Below are 15,240 nucleotides of genomic sequence, written 5' to 3'. Positions count from 1 at the left end.
CAGAGGAAATGAGAGGCTTCAAAGGGGCTGGCTGAGGTGGGCTGGATGCCTCCCGGATGACCTCCTGGTGAGGTTTTACAGTGTGACGAGCCTCACGGCAGACCCTGAACATGTTGGAAGGAATAAATGTCCTGGCCTCACAACACCTCCTCTGGAAGAGGTGATTGTGGAGAGACATCTGGGGGTTATGGCCAGGTCGCTGTAAAAGCAACTCAGACCTGGATCAGTGAAGAGATGGGTGGATGGTTGGATGGGTGGATGGGTGGATGGGTGGATGGATGGATGGATGGATGGGTGGATGGATGAATGGTTTTTGCCTCTGCGTCTTCTTCAGTGGATCATTGCTACCAACAGGTTCTAATCACCTTCTTTGGTTTTGCCAAATGTTCTTAACACATCCTCGCATGTTTTTGTTCTGGAAATCCACCTGGTGCAGCTCAGTTCCAGCTGGTGATCAGTTAACAGCTCAGCCTCACCTTGAACTGAGGTTATGAGACAGGTGACCTCGGATCTGTTGATGTCACCAGAATATGGTGCATTGAGATGTGATTCGGGGAGCTCTGGTGTCAGGAGCACCTCTGTGTTCAAATATCACTGAGACAGTGAAACAACAAACCCCACAATAGAACACAAAACAACCCAACTTACATTAGTGAAACTATTCTGAGTCCCATGATGGATCAGAAATAAATGCTAAATTATTTGACCGTGTTTGTTCAGCTATCTGAGGCACTTATATGTTCCTAAATGTACAATTACAATGATCATTTCTTTAAAGCCGTTTCAGTTCAATATCCATCCATCCATTTCCAGAATCTGCTGTATCCCCTTTGGGGCTACGGGGCTGCTGGAGCCTGTGTCGGCTACTGTTGGGCCAAGGCGGAGTACAACCTGGACAGGTCGCCCGCCTGTCACAGGGTCACACACGCACACCTAGGGTTAATTTAGAGTCACCAATTCACAGGAAGCTGGAGCGCTCGAGAAAGCACGCTTCCATGGAGACAGCATGGAAACTCCACACAGATTGGTCCCCTTATTGCTCTGAAGCTACATTCACACCGCCCTTGAAAATGTTCAAGCAGTCACTTCCAATGAAAAGTCGATGCAAACACGTATGAATGCGAATTTTGGGCTTCCATATTCAAAATTCACTACACACATTTTTAAAACCACTTTCGAGAACTACGTACAGGAGACCAGGTCAAACTGTGACCAATCAGGGACTCGGATTTGGTAGTGACGTATGGATAGCGTCACTTTTAATTCACGGAAGTGCCTACAGTTCAAAAATGTAACAAAGGAGGAGAATTGAATAACTGCGGTTTGTGTCTGGCCGGAATTATATGACACCAAGTCTTTTATATATTGGAATTGAGCTGTGAAAGAAGCACAATTCAAAAGATTTTCTACTGTAGCTGGTGGAGATGCACAAGTGAACAGAAGAAAAATAATAATAAGAAGAAGAAGCCTCTCCCTGCTTGTGCAATGAATGCCATGGGCTAAAATAATGCACGTTTAGCGCTTTCTTGAACATGCATCACATGCCCCCAGCTCAATATTATTTTTACAAATGCAGGTGTCCAGTAACCTTGAAACTTCTATGTTCAGATTTCAAGCTAGATTAGATTCTGTGTCAGACTCAGTCTTTTATCATAAAAACAAACATTATTTTGTACATAAATAAATAGGATTTTGCAAATAAGATCATTGCAAATAAAAAAAAATTGCACTTGGCAAAGAAAACGATAGTTTACAGTCATGATAATTGCATTGACGGCTGTGACTGAGCGCTTAACTCTGGTTGGCGGCGTTTGAAAGATTTATCTCAAAGTAACAAACAACTTCCCTCACCTCATTATTGTGCGGCGATGTTTTTCAGTGTTGTGATGAAGCTCTGAATGTGATAAGTATGTAAAAACATCCTGAGAACAAACATTTACTTTACTTTGAAAGATTACACTCCAGCTGTGATGAAAACAAAAAAGGCTTTTCTTTGCCATAATTACAAATCAAACATCACAGGCAACAAAAATTAGCTGCAACAACAATAAAATGCATTTTTTGTTTTGATTGCCTGAAATGCATTGATTCTTATTGAATGCACAAAAATAAATGTGCCAAACACAAAAATACACATTTTCTCAGGTTTAACAAACATAGTGTCTTAAGGGGTTTCTTGAAACAAGCTGATGTTTCCATTTGATGCCTCAACTTTATTTGTTATTAACTAAAAATGTCATAAAGGCTCATGGAGCCTTTGGGTCTTTTTTCGGCATTATAATCTAAAAGTCTACTGGATTACTATGGCAACCCATTGTCATGCAAATCTTTATATCAGTTAAATAAAACGGCAGCCTGTTGGGATTCAGATCTGTCATTGGAAAGCTTTTTATTCAAAGTATTCTAACTATTTGAAGACTTCAAGGCAAAAGATTGAATAGTTCTTGAGGTTGTTGTATAGGAGCACATTGTGCCTTCATGTGTCCATGAAGGCACAATGTTTTCCAAGTTTTTTTTATTTTATCACTTCAGTTTGTGACTGGTTCAGTATTTGAATGGCATTCATGAGGCTCGTTTTGCTGTCAGCGCTGCTCTAAAAACTGCTGTTTGGCTTCAGATCTGCCAGACACAAACAGGGAACTGCCAGAAGGATCACCAGAACCCAGAATGTACTGGATTCATCGCCAATATCAATGCACTACGGCAACAAAATGCTAACAAGGGCCATAAATGAAAAATATTTTTACTGAGGTTTTTGCAGCACATTCAGTGCCTAAAATAGTCCCCCATGTTGGTTTCTTGCCAACTTTTTTTTGTCGCACGAAATGAAGTGAGGACAAACGTAACCCTCAGCGTTTTATTTTAAACAAAAAAACCTCAAAGACAAAACTGCAAATGCCATTTTCATTGAGAACATATTTAAGCAAGGTCCCAAATGCTTTCCAGCTAAGGAGATATCTGCTCTTAAAAGGTCACTTTGTATAGTTCAATCTGTGGACCGTATGGTTTTAAAAAAGCAGCAAAATCCGGGCTGAAGCTGCAGAGTTCACTACTGTTTACGGAGACTCAAGAGAGAATTCTGCACCCGCTTCAAGGGAACCAAAGACAGATTTGTGGCCCTTAAAATATGGTTTGGGAACTTTCTTCAAAATGAAGCTGTGAAAAACAGCAAAGGGGATCCAGGGGTTGACCTGAAAAACATTATGCTGGATAAAAAACAGCTTCTCTCTGGCTTCAAATAAGGATTTGTTTTTGCAACCCTCATGATGTGCTCTGATCTTTGACTAATGGTTTTATGACAAATAGGCGCATCTCAAATAATTAGATATCTATCAAAGAGTGGATTAACTGCAGTATTTCAGCTGAAGAATGTAAACACAGATGGATATTACTCTGGCTTTTTTTTCTAATTTGATAATTAAAACTTATTGAAAATGTAGAAGATTAAGAAGCACCTCAATTTTAGAGACTCAAGGTGTCAAGTGCACCAAATAATTCATTAAAAACATCTGTTTGTTTGATAAAAAAGGAAGATGGCAGAAAAGGTCTTTGTTCCATTTGGAGGGTTATGCGACAACCTTTTACAATTTGGAGGAGGAGAACACAGAAGATGGATGCCAATTTTTGCAAAATGGATTTTTAAACTGGGTTCACACAAGGTTAGCCCAAAATAAAACCCAGAGAAATACAACAAAACAGCAGAGCTTGAGCTTAAAAGGCAATTTCAAAAAATAAAGTGCAGATAAAAAAATGTTCTAAATAAAAGCTGAACAGGCTCACAAAGAATTCAAAAAAAGAAAATCCTGAAATGGAAGTTAGCAACATCGCACCTGAGTTTTGAAGTCTTAAACTCAAAGCAAAATATAGTGTTTGTCAAGAAGCAAGTAATCAGAAACTTTTCATTCCAATTGTCAAGCATGGTGGTGGAGGGAGGATGATTTGGGCTTGTTTTTGCAGTCAAAGCTTAGCCAAGATTGGGTCGGCTCTTGTAACAATGGTCTGCAACGTACTTTCAATCATCGTCCCCACCTTTTCACCCCCTCCTTTTGCTCCTGCCAGCCTGGCCAGAGCTGCATGAGACACTGTCATGGAAAAAAAAAAAGCTTATTTCAAAACGGCGGCTTCTCTTTGAGTTTTGTCTCTGCATTGTGAAGAGCAGGTGCAGGTACATTTTAGAAGAATTTGAAAGAGCAAAAGGGGAACGCCACTTTAGAGCTCGCCATGCAAACGCTGCTAAAAATGTACAACTTCTAACACCAAGTAGCTTCTCAATGAGGCTGAAGGAGTTTGGAGGTGATCAATTCAAATCTCCAGGAGGAAATTAAATTTGTAGCTGGTAATAAAGGTGATTTTTAGGGGGAAAATTCAAGATTGTGGCCTCTTAAAGGTCAAAGGTTAATAACATTCCATTTGTGGTTGTGGACTTAATCTGGTGGCATGTGGGCAATATTTTGTGAAGATGGGTCAAACCAAAATTTTTACAGCTCTAAATGTTTAGATAGGGTTAGAGTCATTTTTGAAAACTCTTTTTTTATTCTGTAAATGTTGACCACATCGTATGCATTGTATGTAATATCTATTTTCAGAGAAGTCACCAAAATAAAAGACAAACATGGTTTCAGAGATGATCAAAGGGATTCTATCTGGGTCAGGGATAGAGTAGTAAACGCTAACAGGATAGTAATAAGTGGCTTTTGGTGGACGCAGCGACAGATCGGTGAGTCTGAGTGTGCTCTTAAAAGCCTGAGTGGATGTAACCTCAGATCCAGAGGGAGATTATTCCAGAGTTCAGATCCCTGGGTGATAAAGTCAACTTTTCTTTTCGCCTGAGTAGCTGCGGCAGAAAAGTAGCTGGAACATATTTCAGCCACACATCAACTCGGGAGCAAAGGACAAAGATTTAAAGACCATAAATAGCAGCTTACATTTGATTTGGAAAGTTACTCCACTGGCGAGTAATGAGAGTTCCCGTCCAGCTTCAGATAACATGAATTTGAATCCAAACATTGATAAATCTGCTAACTAATGTGGCCTCCTGTTGACCCATTTGGCTGTTGCACCAAGAATGCACCCTTCCTATGCGCTCATTCAAGTTGTGAGTGAGATTTGCGACAGATGAGCAGTTTCTCTGTCTGCAGCTGTAAATCTGACATCTATTGTTGTAAAGCTTTGAACATGTCTGTGCCCTGATAAGCAGCGCTTCCATGAATCAAGGCCACAGCACCAGGCGGCAGCTCCAAAATTAGACTGTGACAAATCCTCGACTTAAGTTGCTTATCCAGACAGAAGCACCATGTTTGCATGTCTCCACTTGCTACATTTTTTCTTTAAGATAGAAGATATGAAAATCTGTTTGGCTCTTACACCACTGTCCTCTACATTCTGCAGTTTTTTGATGGAAATACTTGACTTCAGTTCTCTACCAGATCATTCCTTTACCGTGAAAAACAAGGACACAAATATTTGCTTGCTATTGTTCTTAAAGCTAAATTTCTAAACATTTTTCATCTATTTAAAGTCCCACTCCGATCATCTTTTGATTTATTGTAAAACGGTTAGTGGTCTTTTAATCATGATTATGCTGTTTTTAGCAAGAAGCAAAAAATCTTGTGTCGTCTTCTAAGACATAGTTGCTGCAGAGCGTCCCCTCCGGCTTCCAGACGAGTGGTTTATCCTGCCACCCCCGTGTCGACTATTCTTTGGCAATCAGATCCCATGCCCTCTGCTTCCTCACTGAGTTCCTGTAAAATCCACGTTTTGCGTCATAAATGATATTATGCTTTCTTACCGACACAGTTAAACTTTTGTCATCCATGGTGAAGATGGACGCCTGTGTTACCTGTGGTGATAACACGCGTTATCATGTGGGCACATCGCCTAAAATATAAATTTACATTTTATAAATTCTTATGTTTAAAGTACAACGGAAGATTTATTTAGAAGTTTTCACTGCTTCCTGCTGGAAATGGAACTCCTCGCATTGCGTTGCGGAGGGACAAACTTCAGACGTAGACCAAACCAGAAGCAATGTAAGATTGATAAACATTCTATTTTTTGTGTCAATGCAACTGAATGTAGACGCACTGCAGATGGACCAGTCTAAAACCAGAGTTGTGGATGCAACTGTTGGCGTAGAGTAAGCTTGCTCCCATTTCCCATCATCCCTTTGTTTACATGCTCTACCACAAGCTTACAGCCCCTCAGGCCCCCAACCTATCATTAGTGGTGCAACAAAAGGTATATCTCAACTATCCAGCCATACAGAGACCCGCTCAGACGAGGAAAACAAAGATGGATCTATATTTCTGCAGGTGGATGCATCAGAATGGAGCAAAGCAGAGAGCTTATGACCCGCCGATTTTAATTCCACTGCTTTTCGTACAGCATTTTTTATTCTCTGCTCCTGATTCATAATTTGAATGAAGAAATTCTCAGAAATGTAATTTTAAGCTTGATTTTCTTTATAAATGTCTCCAATCATCCATTATTTTTATTGGGTCTTTAACCTTAAGGAATAAACTGTTGCCTGACCCTGAGTTGAGGGGGCAAATACCAAAGCACAGTAACAAGCTTTGCACAATTCTTTAGTCACCCTGTAGTGAACCTTTTGTCAGCGCTGTTTTGTTGACTTGCATGAGCTTGCACAGGCAATTCTGATTAAACACTGAGTGTTAATGAGGGACATTTAAGGTTTGACCACACGCCAATCAGCCACAATATTAAACCATCTGCTGAAGGGCGTTCAGGTGCTGAAGTGCATATTGTCATGCTGTGGGAAGCTGCTCCTGTCAGGGTCTGGCAGGTTTGTGGAGCAATGCTTCAAAAATATGGTTGTTAAGCAAGCTTCACATGTCAAGTTCACTTTCAGAGAGCAATTCTAATTTTGTACTTATTACTAAAAAATCCACTGAAAATTCAAGCCTCCAAGCAGCGAGTCACAACATAGAAATGGCAAAAAAATAGTCATACAATCTAAATGTCAAAGATGTTACAGAATATCTAAATATGAACTAAAGGAAGGAAGAATTTACCTGAATTTTAAAAGGAGTAAAAAGTCTTGAATGCCACAATATGACTTATATAATCAATTATTTCAGCTACAATTTCTTGCTTTTCATTTATATGACATTTAATATTGGTTTTTCTGATTATGATATTGCTATTCTTGGTTCTAGCCGTTCCTGGATTCATGTAGTTCAGGTCAGGTATTCAACTTTTGCATTGCATTAGAAACAGTCCACATCTGCAGTGCTTAATTGAAATCCTGCCAGTGTTCACAAAAGGCTTGAGTTTCCATGTCACCATGACTGCTTCTTGTTTGTCAGTGTTTTCCTCGGTGCAAGTAGCTCTTGGCTTTCTTCATTTTCTACCACATCTTTGTTTTTCCTTAAGTTTGTCTTTGTCACTGTGTCATTAATTCTTTGTAATTCAGACCTGGTTTCTATAACTTCAGAACTGAATTTTGTTAAAAGCTTCAATAAATGCATGTGCATTTCCTCAAATAACCACTGGGGCCTCATCAATTAGCTCAATTAGCCTTTTACATGGACTTGCATCATGTAAAAACTTTTCTAGGCTCTAGGGGTAGATTGCAGATCCAAATCTTGGCATGAGCTTACATAACCTTAAATATTAGAACCATTCGTATCATATTTGATACACACATTTCTGTGACTCCTATCTCATTAGCATGATCCAAACGTTCCTTAAAAACCCATTGTGTAGAACTTTTTCCATGTTTTCTGCCATTCATCATTCCACTATAGGAGCTGTAGAAGGTCATTTCCTGCCCATTTCAAAATGGCTGCTTCCATAAAAATCCCAAAAACACTTTTGGCGGGAAAAGTTTCAAAACTTGATGTAGAGAATAGCTAATTTTATTTTTTAATGACTACCTGATGCATTGAAAGAATGCTTTGTTTTTTGTAAAATTAATTATTTATAAAACAGTTACACCATGTTGTAATTTGGAGATCAAATTTGAGACAGTGGATAAATGAGGTGATTTTTTATTTTTACTGAAGACTCAAGGTAACTCACAACAACTAACATTGTAGTGAGTGAAAACCTTACCAAATCACCCAACGTTTTAAAATTGATATCTAATTCCAAAAAGAAATACAGATATTGCAAATATTTTGTCAGGGGGAATCTTATCAAAATAGGTGCAACCAGAGAAATCAATAAAGTAATTGGAATAAGTTCTCAAAAATGAGACACTGGGTTAAAACTCTGCCTCAGTATTTATGAACTCCAAAGCTTCCGGAACAGGCGAAGTTGTATCAAAAATTCTCACTCAACCACCTGCCACTGCACTGCCTGTTCATTTCTGTGCAGGTCATCTACCCGGGTCTTTCACACCACAAGTCTTCTCTTCAGACATTGATAGATATTTAAAGCCGGGTACTCCAGAGCTTCAGCTCCAGTGTTGGTGTTAAGAAATCCCAGTAACTCTTGAACTATTTACCCAAATCCTGTGGTTCCAGCGGGCTCGGAAGCAGAGAAAAGCAGTTTTCTGTTAATATTTGCAACACTTTACAATAGTAAAATGCTTTCATTTGAATTGTGAAGCACAGAGGTGGGAAGTTTGATGATGAGGTTCCCGAAAGATTTGAAAACGTTTATTAGAGACACCTGAACATATTTGGTTGTATGTAAATGATTCTATGTTTACTGAGTCAGACAGTCACCACAGTAATATTTTCTACAGGCATTTGTATCAGGAGAGCCAAAGCTGAGCCTGTTAACAACCTTTTATCTTTAATTACGGTATTTTCTGAACCCTCTGTTGGATTTTTCTGTGTTGGTTGACTGCAGCACATCAAAACGGATGACGGTTCATTTACGAAGCTTTGGTTTTCCTCCAGATGATGTCACCTAGCATACAAACTGTGTGGTTTGCAGACAGACGTGCTTGTCCCACTTGCCGACAAGCTTTTTACAGTCTACTGAATATGGTTGGTATCAGAAGCCTGCAGCCTGGAGGCTTCTCTGTCATTTTACGACACCTCCCTCTGCAAGAGACAGCTGTAATAAAATTGTTAATTCAGTCTGTGTCAGACAACTAGTCTGTTCTCACACAAATGCATGAAATGTGCCTGTCCCCTGTCTTGTTAGATAATCTGTTTAAATAAAGGTGGTGTTGTTGTGGATTCTGTTTTGTTTACCCGTTATCGCAGCCTTGGCTAAAATTCAATGCAGATCTTTTGATCAGCATTTTTTTTTTTGAGTTTGTAGCTGTCATGCAGGATTAAAGACTGTTTGCTTGGATAATTGTTTGCTAAAGTTAAACTAAAACTGTGCAGGTTTACCAAAGGAACTGATTTTATATTTTGGTTTGGGAGAGGAAAAACACAATTTTGCATGAAGATGTTGCTGCTGGGACTCCCCGGTAGCTGGAACAGCTTTTTCTAGGCCTCATTTAACTGTGATCCCTGGAGGGCTATCATGAGAGAATCCATCTGTTTTTCTCCAGTTATCATGCATGGATACCAATAAAACACTAAAACCCACTATGGAGAAAAAAGGAAACCGTTCAATATTTGGAATTATTGCCCAAATTAACAAAAGTCACGAGAAAAAACTGTTATATCAAAATCCAAAAAGGCTTCCTGAAGGTTTTTTAAGCATTCAATTATCTGTTGTGCTCTGGCCTATATTACAGCATCTCACTTCCATCTGCAACAGGAAAACTCTTTTTCTTATCTAGATCATGTTTTGATCAGGGTTCTTGAAGCTGAAGAAACTCTGTGATGCCGTCTGGATTCTCACATTTTTAAGGAAAGTGGTGGGGCAAATGTCCTTTATCTGTAAAAATAGATCCACTTCGAATCTACACATCATGGTTCAATATTTAAATGTTGAATTCCTCATTCTTCATAGACCACTAGCCACAACATTGTTCATCCTTTTCTTAAATTCATCATATTCCACAAAATTACTTAAGACTTAGTGACGCCTAATCAGGGCAGTGCCGATGTTTACCAGACACAAACCAATGACGCACACAGATGAAAATTGTGTTTTTTGGTGTTTAACATGTTCTTGTGGCATTTCTCTAATGATAGAGGACATACATACTGTATAAAAAAAAGGTCAAAAAGGCATTTCTGAGTATTTTTTTTTATTTAAATCGTTGTGAATCTGGACAGAACCAAATTCTGTTTGAAAGAGAGCTTATTTATTACGTAAAAATTATACTCGGATACAAGGTTCCTGCTCTGCTCCATTCTGATGCATCCACTTGCAGACTAGTATCAGAATCAGAATCAGAATTACTTTATAGATCCCACACGTGGGAAATTTCTTCGTTACCATAGCAAAAAATAAATGACAGCATTGTAAACATAAGAACGAAAAAAGAATAAGAATAATATGAAAAAAAACAAAAATGTAACATATATGTAACCAATACGGTGGTAAAATTTCAAAAGCTATTTACAGACAGTTCAGGTAAGAAAGAAAAATGTGCAAAAAAGAACAAAAAAAGGAAAACATTTGCAATGGTTATCTGTTGCATTGTGAGTTATTGCACAGTGTTATGGTATTGGGTATGAAGGATTTCCGGTATCTGGCAATTTGGAGCGGAGCTGTCTGAGCCTCCAAGAGATGGAGCGCCGCTGTTTGTCCAGAACAGGGTGGAGAGGATGGTCTGGGTTGTCCATGATGGATAAGATCTTGTTCAGTGACCTTATCCATTTCCAGTTTGCAGCCAATGACAGAACCGGCCTTCCTGATCAGCGTCGTCAGTCTGTTGGTGTCACTGACTGCAATGCTGCTTCCCCAGCAGACCACAGAGGAGAACAAGGTGCTGACCACCACAGACTGGTAGAAGATCTCCAGCATCTTGCTGCACACAATAAAGGACCTCAGCTTCCTTAGGAAGTAGTCTTTCTGTATACAGGAGTACTGTGACTCCTTCAGCTCAGTCTGCTGTCGATAGTCACTCCATGATCCATGATCGTCTTTGTTTTCCTCGTCTGAGCTGGAATCTGGATCTAAACTCTATGGCTGGATAGCCCTGATATAGCTTGTCGTTTACGTTGCACCGCTATAGTTAGGTTGAGGGTGTGAGGGGCTGCAAGCTATGGGAGATGGGAAAAGAGGGCGGGGCTTCTCTATGCCAACGCCCCCCCCCCCCAAAAAAAGAAGCTGTTATGAACTCCTGTCACTCAGCAGAAACTATGCTCTAAAAAAACGACTCAGGTTTTATGATTTGGTCTCAAATCGGTATAATCACTGGAAATGCTTTGAAAATAGATTTAAAAAAAGATCCGAGTGGGACATTACGAAGAAAGTTTTAGCAGCAGTTTAAAAACAAAATTGTTTTGAAGTCGTAAATTTACAAGAAAAAAGTGATAACTGTTAAATTACGAGAATAAAGCCGTAAATTACCGACTTTAAAACACGTTAACGAGAAATGAGAAAAAACACCCACGTTGTCTGTTTATTAGAGCCTTGCCTTAAGATGAAAGATGTGGAGCGTTTTGTGAAGGTTTGTATCCGGATAGGATTCAAAAATAAAGAGATTCTGAACCTTTTGGCGACTCAAAATCAGATTATTGTTAGTGTAGCCGGCTTTCCAGGGTTCGGTGTCGGTAAAGCAGAGTTTTATGTGTAAAATAAGGAGCTCAGAGACACGTTTGGGTGTAGAGGACCACTACTTTATTTTCCCTTTCATTCACAAACCCAGAAGTCCATTTGTCTCATTACGTCATAAACCTGTCATGCGCAGAAGAAACACCAAAGCGGAAGGTAAACAGTGTTACATATATAGTCCCGTCCTCCAGATGAAACGTCATATTTTAACATAAAACAACAAAAATACATGAAAATAGTCTATTATGTTAGCAGAAGAACGTTGAAAATGGCAGAAAGTGCTCCTCCTCCACAGACGGAAGCGTCACACAGACGTAGAGATCTAGTCTTTGGTGGAGGAAGAAAGGATTGAAGTGGAGCTGCAGGGACACCGATGTCTTCATCAACGGGCTGCAGAGATCCTGCAAACCACCAATCAATAAATAAAACATTAATACATCCTAAATCAAACTAATGAGCTTCCAAACATTTATAACGTTATTAATAAACATTCAGCTCACCTGTTCAACTAAGTTTAGTCAGTCTGCTCTGCTGCTGCCTGACGTTCACCTGCTGCACTGTGTGCTCACTTTCACCTCAATCTCTTAAATTTATGAGTTAAAATATCGTAATATTCCTTTTTTTTTTTTGGTAGCCCTAAATCTTTGTTGTAGGGTTCTCATGTTACAAAAAGACATCAATATTTAAGGTGGAATGACATAATGCTTTTGGCATGAAAACCTGATCACAGAAGTATATATTGTTGACCCCCACCCAGCATCACCCAGGTGGCACTGCACTTTACCGTGACGACAGCAAGCTTGAACAAACAGTCCACTCATGTCAGTGTGTGTCATAACACTATAACTACACTATAAAGTAGTGTAAAGACTCACCAGACACCGGTCACTGCAGGAAAAGAAACCAACTCTAGACAAATAAAGCATCTAAATAGAAATATTAATGCTTGAAACAGCCCAAATAGGAACTATCATGACGAGGTTTTAAGTAGTAAACAGAAGGGAGTGTCTGTCAAAGGGCCAAAACTGATTTCATTTAGCCTCAGAGGGCCGACAAAGACCCCCAGGTAACTAAATATATTGAGCGGAGGCAACAGAAAGATGAGAAAAAGGCCTAATATTTTTCCTTCCGAGACTTTGCCTGGAAAAAAGAAACTTAATTGGAGCAATCAGCACATGCTAATCATTATCATCAGCTCTTTGTATATTTGGAGCTCAATCAATCTATTAGCACATGCTGTCAAGCATATGCATGGGGAGGGCTGACTGACGTCCAGGAGGCGTTGTCCTGACTGCTCAGCCGGCGTGTGACAGGTGCCCATGGCGTTGCACGCCCCTTTGACTCAGCCTGAAATAGCGGTCTTTGTTGCTGCACGTCTGGATTCTTTATGAAACTCTCACAACGTTTGGTGCCAGGCTTGACTTTCCCTAAATGGTCCCCAGAGGGAAGCTGTTGGATTTTCATGTGTCCTGCATGCGCTTGAACACGCTGCTGCTCCCGCTTGTCCAGGCCGGCTTCAGTGAGCTGTGGGCGGAGCGCCAATGGGGCTGAAGGGAAAGAGGGACGGCTTTATTTAGAAAGGTGCTGGCGGCCAGCGGGGTGGCAGAGTCCTCGCCCCATCTCGCCCTGCTGCTCACTCCCAAAGGATGCAATGCGCTCTTTTGTTGAATGAGCTCAGGCACAGCACTGAATATTAATTCATAAAAACATGTAATGTGCAGATCATAGCAGGGCAGGGAGGTGGGGTGCAGGGTTGGCTCCTTTCCTGCTGTTTTCCTTGCATGAAGCCACAAACAACAAGACATGGAGAACTGATTGTTTCTGTCTTTTCAGGCTCAGTCTCAAAGCACACCGCTCAGCTCTCTGCACATCCTTGAAGTGTCTTGTTCTGCAGAAACAGATCCATGTGAGCCTGAGTACACAGAATAAAAAGTAGCATCAGCTCCCTTCACTGCAGACGTCACTCGTGTTTCCACTTTCGGTACATCGAAGTTTTAGCCTGTGATCCAAATGAGACAAACTTTTCCATGAACGGAAAACAGGAAGCAGCTCCTCACCTGAATCGTTTGAGGACCCACTTGTTGGGAGAATACTGAAAGTGGTTTGATAACTGTTTGTAAAAGGCAGAAAACTATACGTCTTTAAAAAATCTGCCTCGCTCGAAAAATGACGACCTGCCGATGAAATCATTTATTTGTGGAAAAGTAGCAGATCCATTAGGAGCAAATTTTACTTTAACAAGCACCTCATAAAAACCACGAGCGCACAAAAGCAGCTTTACCTTAAAGCAAAATGCACCCTTCATTTATTTTTCCACTCGCACCTAAAGTATGCCAGCATTATAAAGTAGGAGAGAGGCCCGAATGTACTGAAACTGTTCCTGTGATGCCACAGTGTGACCACATCTGTGACTCAGACGGCATGTCGGTCACAGGGGGCAGAACGAGCAGCGGTGAATGCTTAAACCATTTAGTGCTTGAACTGCTCATGCTTTTAGTCCTATTACACACGAATCAATATCACCAGCACTGTGGGAAGAAAGAATGGGCAAATTACAGGGATTACTCATTTTGACATTTATACATGAGAAGTTTAATTTACAAGTATCCAGTACAATTCATCATATGGGATTGTTGGGTCCAATCAATAAAAACAGTAAAATGTAACATTGCAACAACCTTCTCTGACATAGTTTTGTCAAAAGTGACAGGATGAAGCCTAGACACTATATGCATCGATTTGCTTTCCTCAAGATTCGGTTAAACCTTAATTTTTGGGTCACGGTTAGTCTCGGTTTGACATGTGATTTTTGAGCCATAAAACAAAACTATAAAACCTCCAAACGGAAAAAATATATCATTTTCTTGGGTTGCTAATAAGCAAGTAACAAGAAAAACCATTATGGTCATTCATTCATCTTCTAAACTCGTTTTGTCCCTTTCGGGGTCACAGGGTTGCTGGAGCCTATCCCGGCCACTCGTTTGGTGACCTGGACAGGTCACCAGTCTGTCGCAGGGCCATAATCACACACCCATGTTCACACCTAGGGACAATTTAGAGTAACCAATGAACCTATGACGTTTGTTTATGGACGGTGGGAGGAAGACAGAGTCCCCGGAGAAAACCCACGCTGCACGGGGAGAACAAGGAGAGAGAATGAATAAATGTTAAAAATTAAAAAAAATAAAAAACAAGCAGCCTCATAAGCTTAGAGCAGGGTCTGTAATTTGAGGCTCCGGAGCCACATGGGGCTCTTTTAACTCCAATGTGGCTCTTTGAATTTGAGGAAATAGTTTCAGTGAACAATGGGTTTGTTGTTTTGACTGATTAGTTAATAATTTTTTCATTTATGCTTACATTTTGAAGAGAACAGAAAACAGAACCGAAAAATTATGATTATAGGTTCAAATGACTTTTAGAGTGGTTTATTGTTGTTTATTTAAATAATTTTTACTGTTTATAATTTGTTTAAAACATTTTTTCCACTAATGTTGTCATGTTTATAATCGACAATAAAAAATGCCTTGTCTGACTTGGCTTTCTTACATTTTTTGTTTAGCAGGAAGATCTTAATCGAAACAGGATGAATTTTACTTTAAAAAGAAATTTATATATACGTCTGTCGAAAGTAAAGGGAGTTAA

The 15,240-nt window shown here is 39.9% G+C and overlaps 1 protein-coding gene across 1 annotated transcript in view; it reads left to right on the top strand.

Annotated features, from left to right (window-relative positions):
• Positions 1 to 15,240, top strand: part of LOC101166997 (corticotropin-releasing factor receptor 1) — a 107,892-nt gene that overhangs the window by 29,202 nt on the left and 63,450 nt on the right. The window lies entirely within an intron of this gene.

Source organism: Oryzias latipes, chromosome 19 (genome assembly GCF_002234675.1).
Source record: "Oryzias latipes chromosome 19, ASM223467v1".
NCBI classification, from domain to species: domain Eukaryota; kingdom Metazoa; phylum Chordata; class Actinopteri; order Beloniformes; family Adrianichthyidae; genus Oryzias; species Oryzias latipes.
The sequence above is the reverse complement of the archived record's forward strand: the minus strand, read 5'-3'. Positions and strand labels throughout refer to the sequence as shown.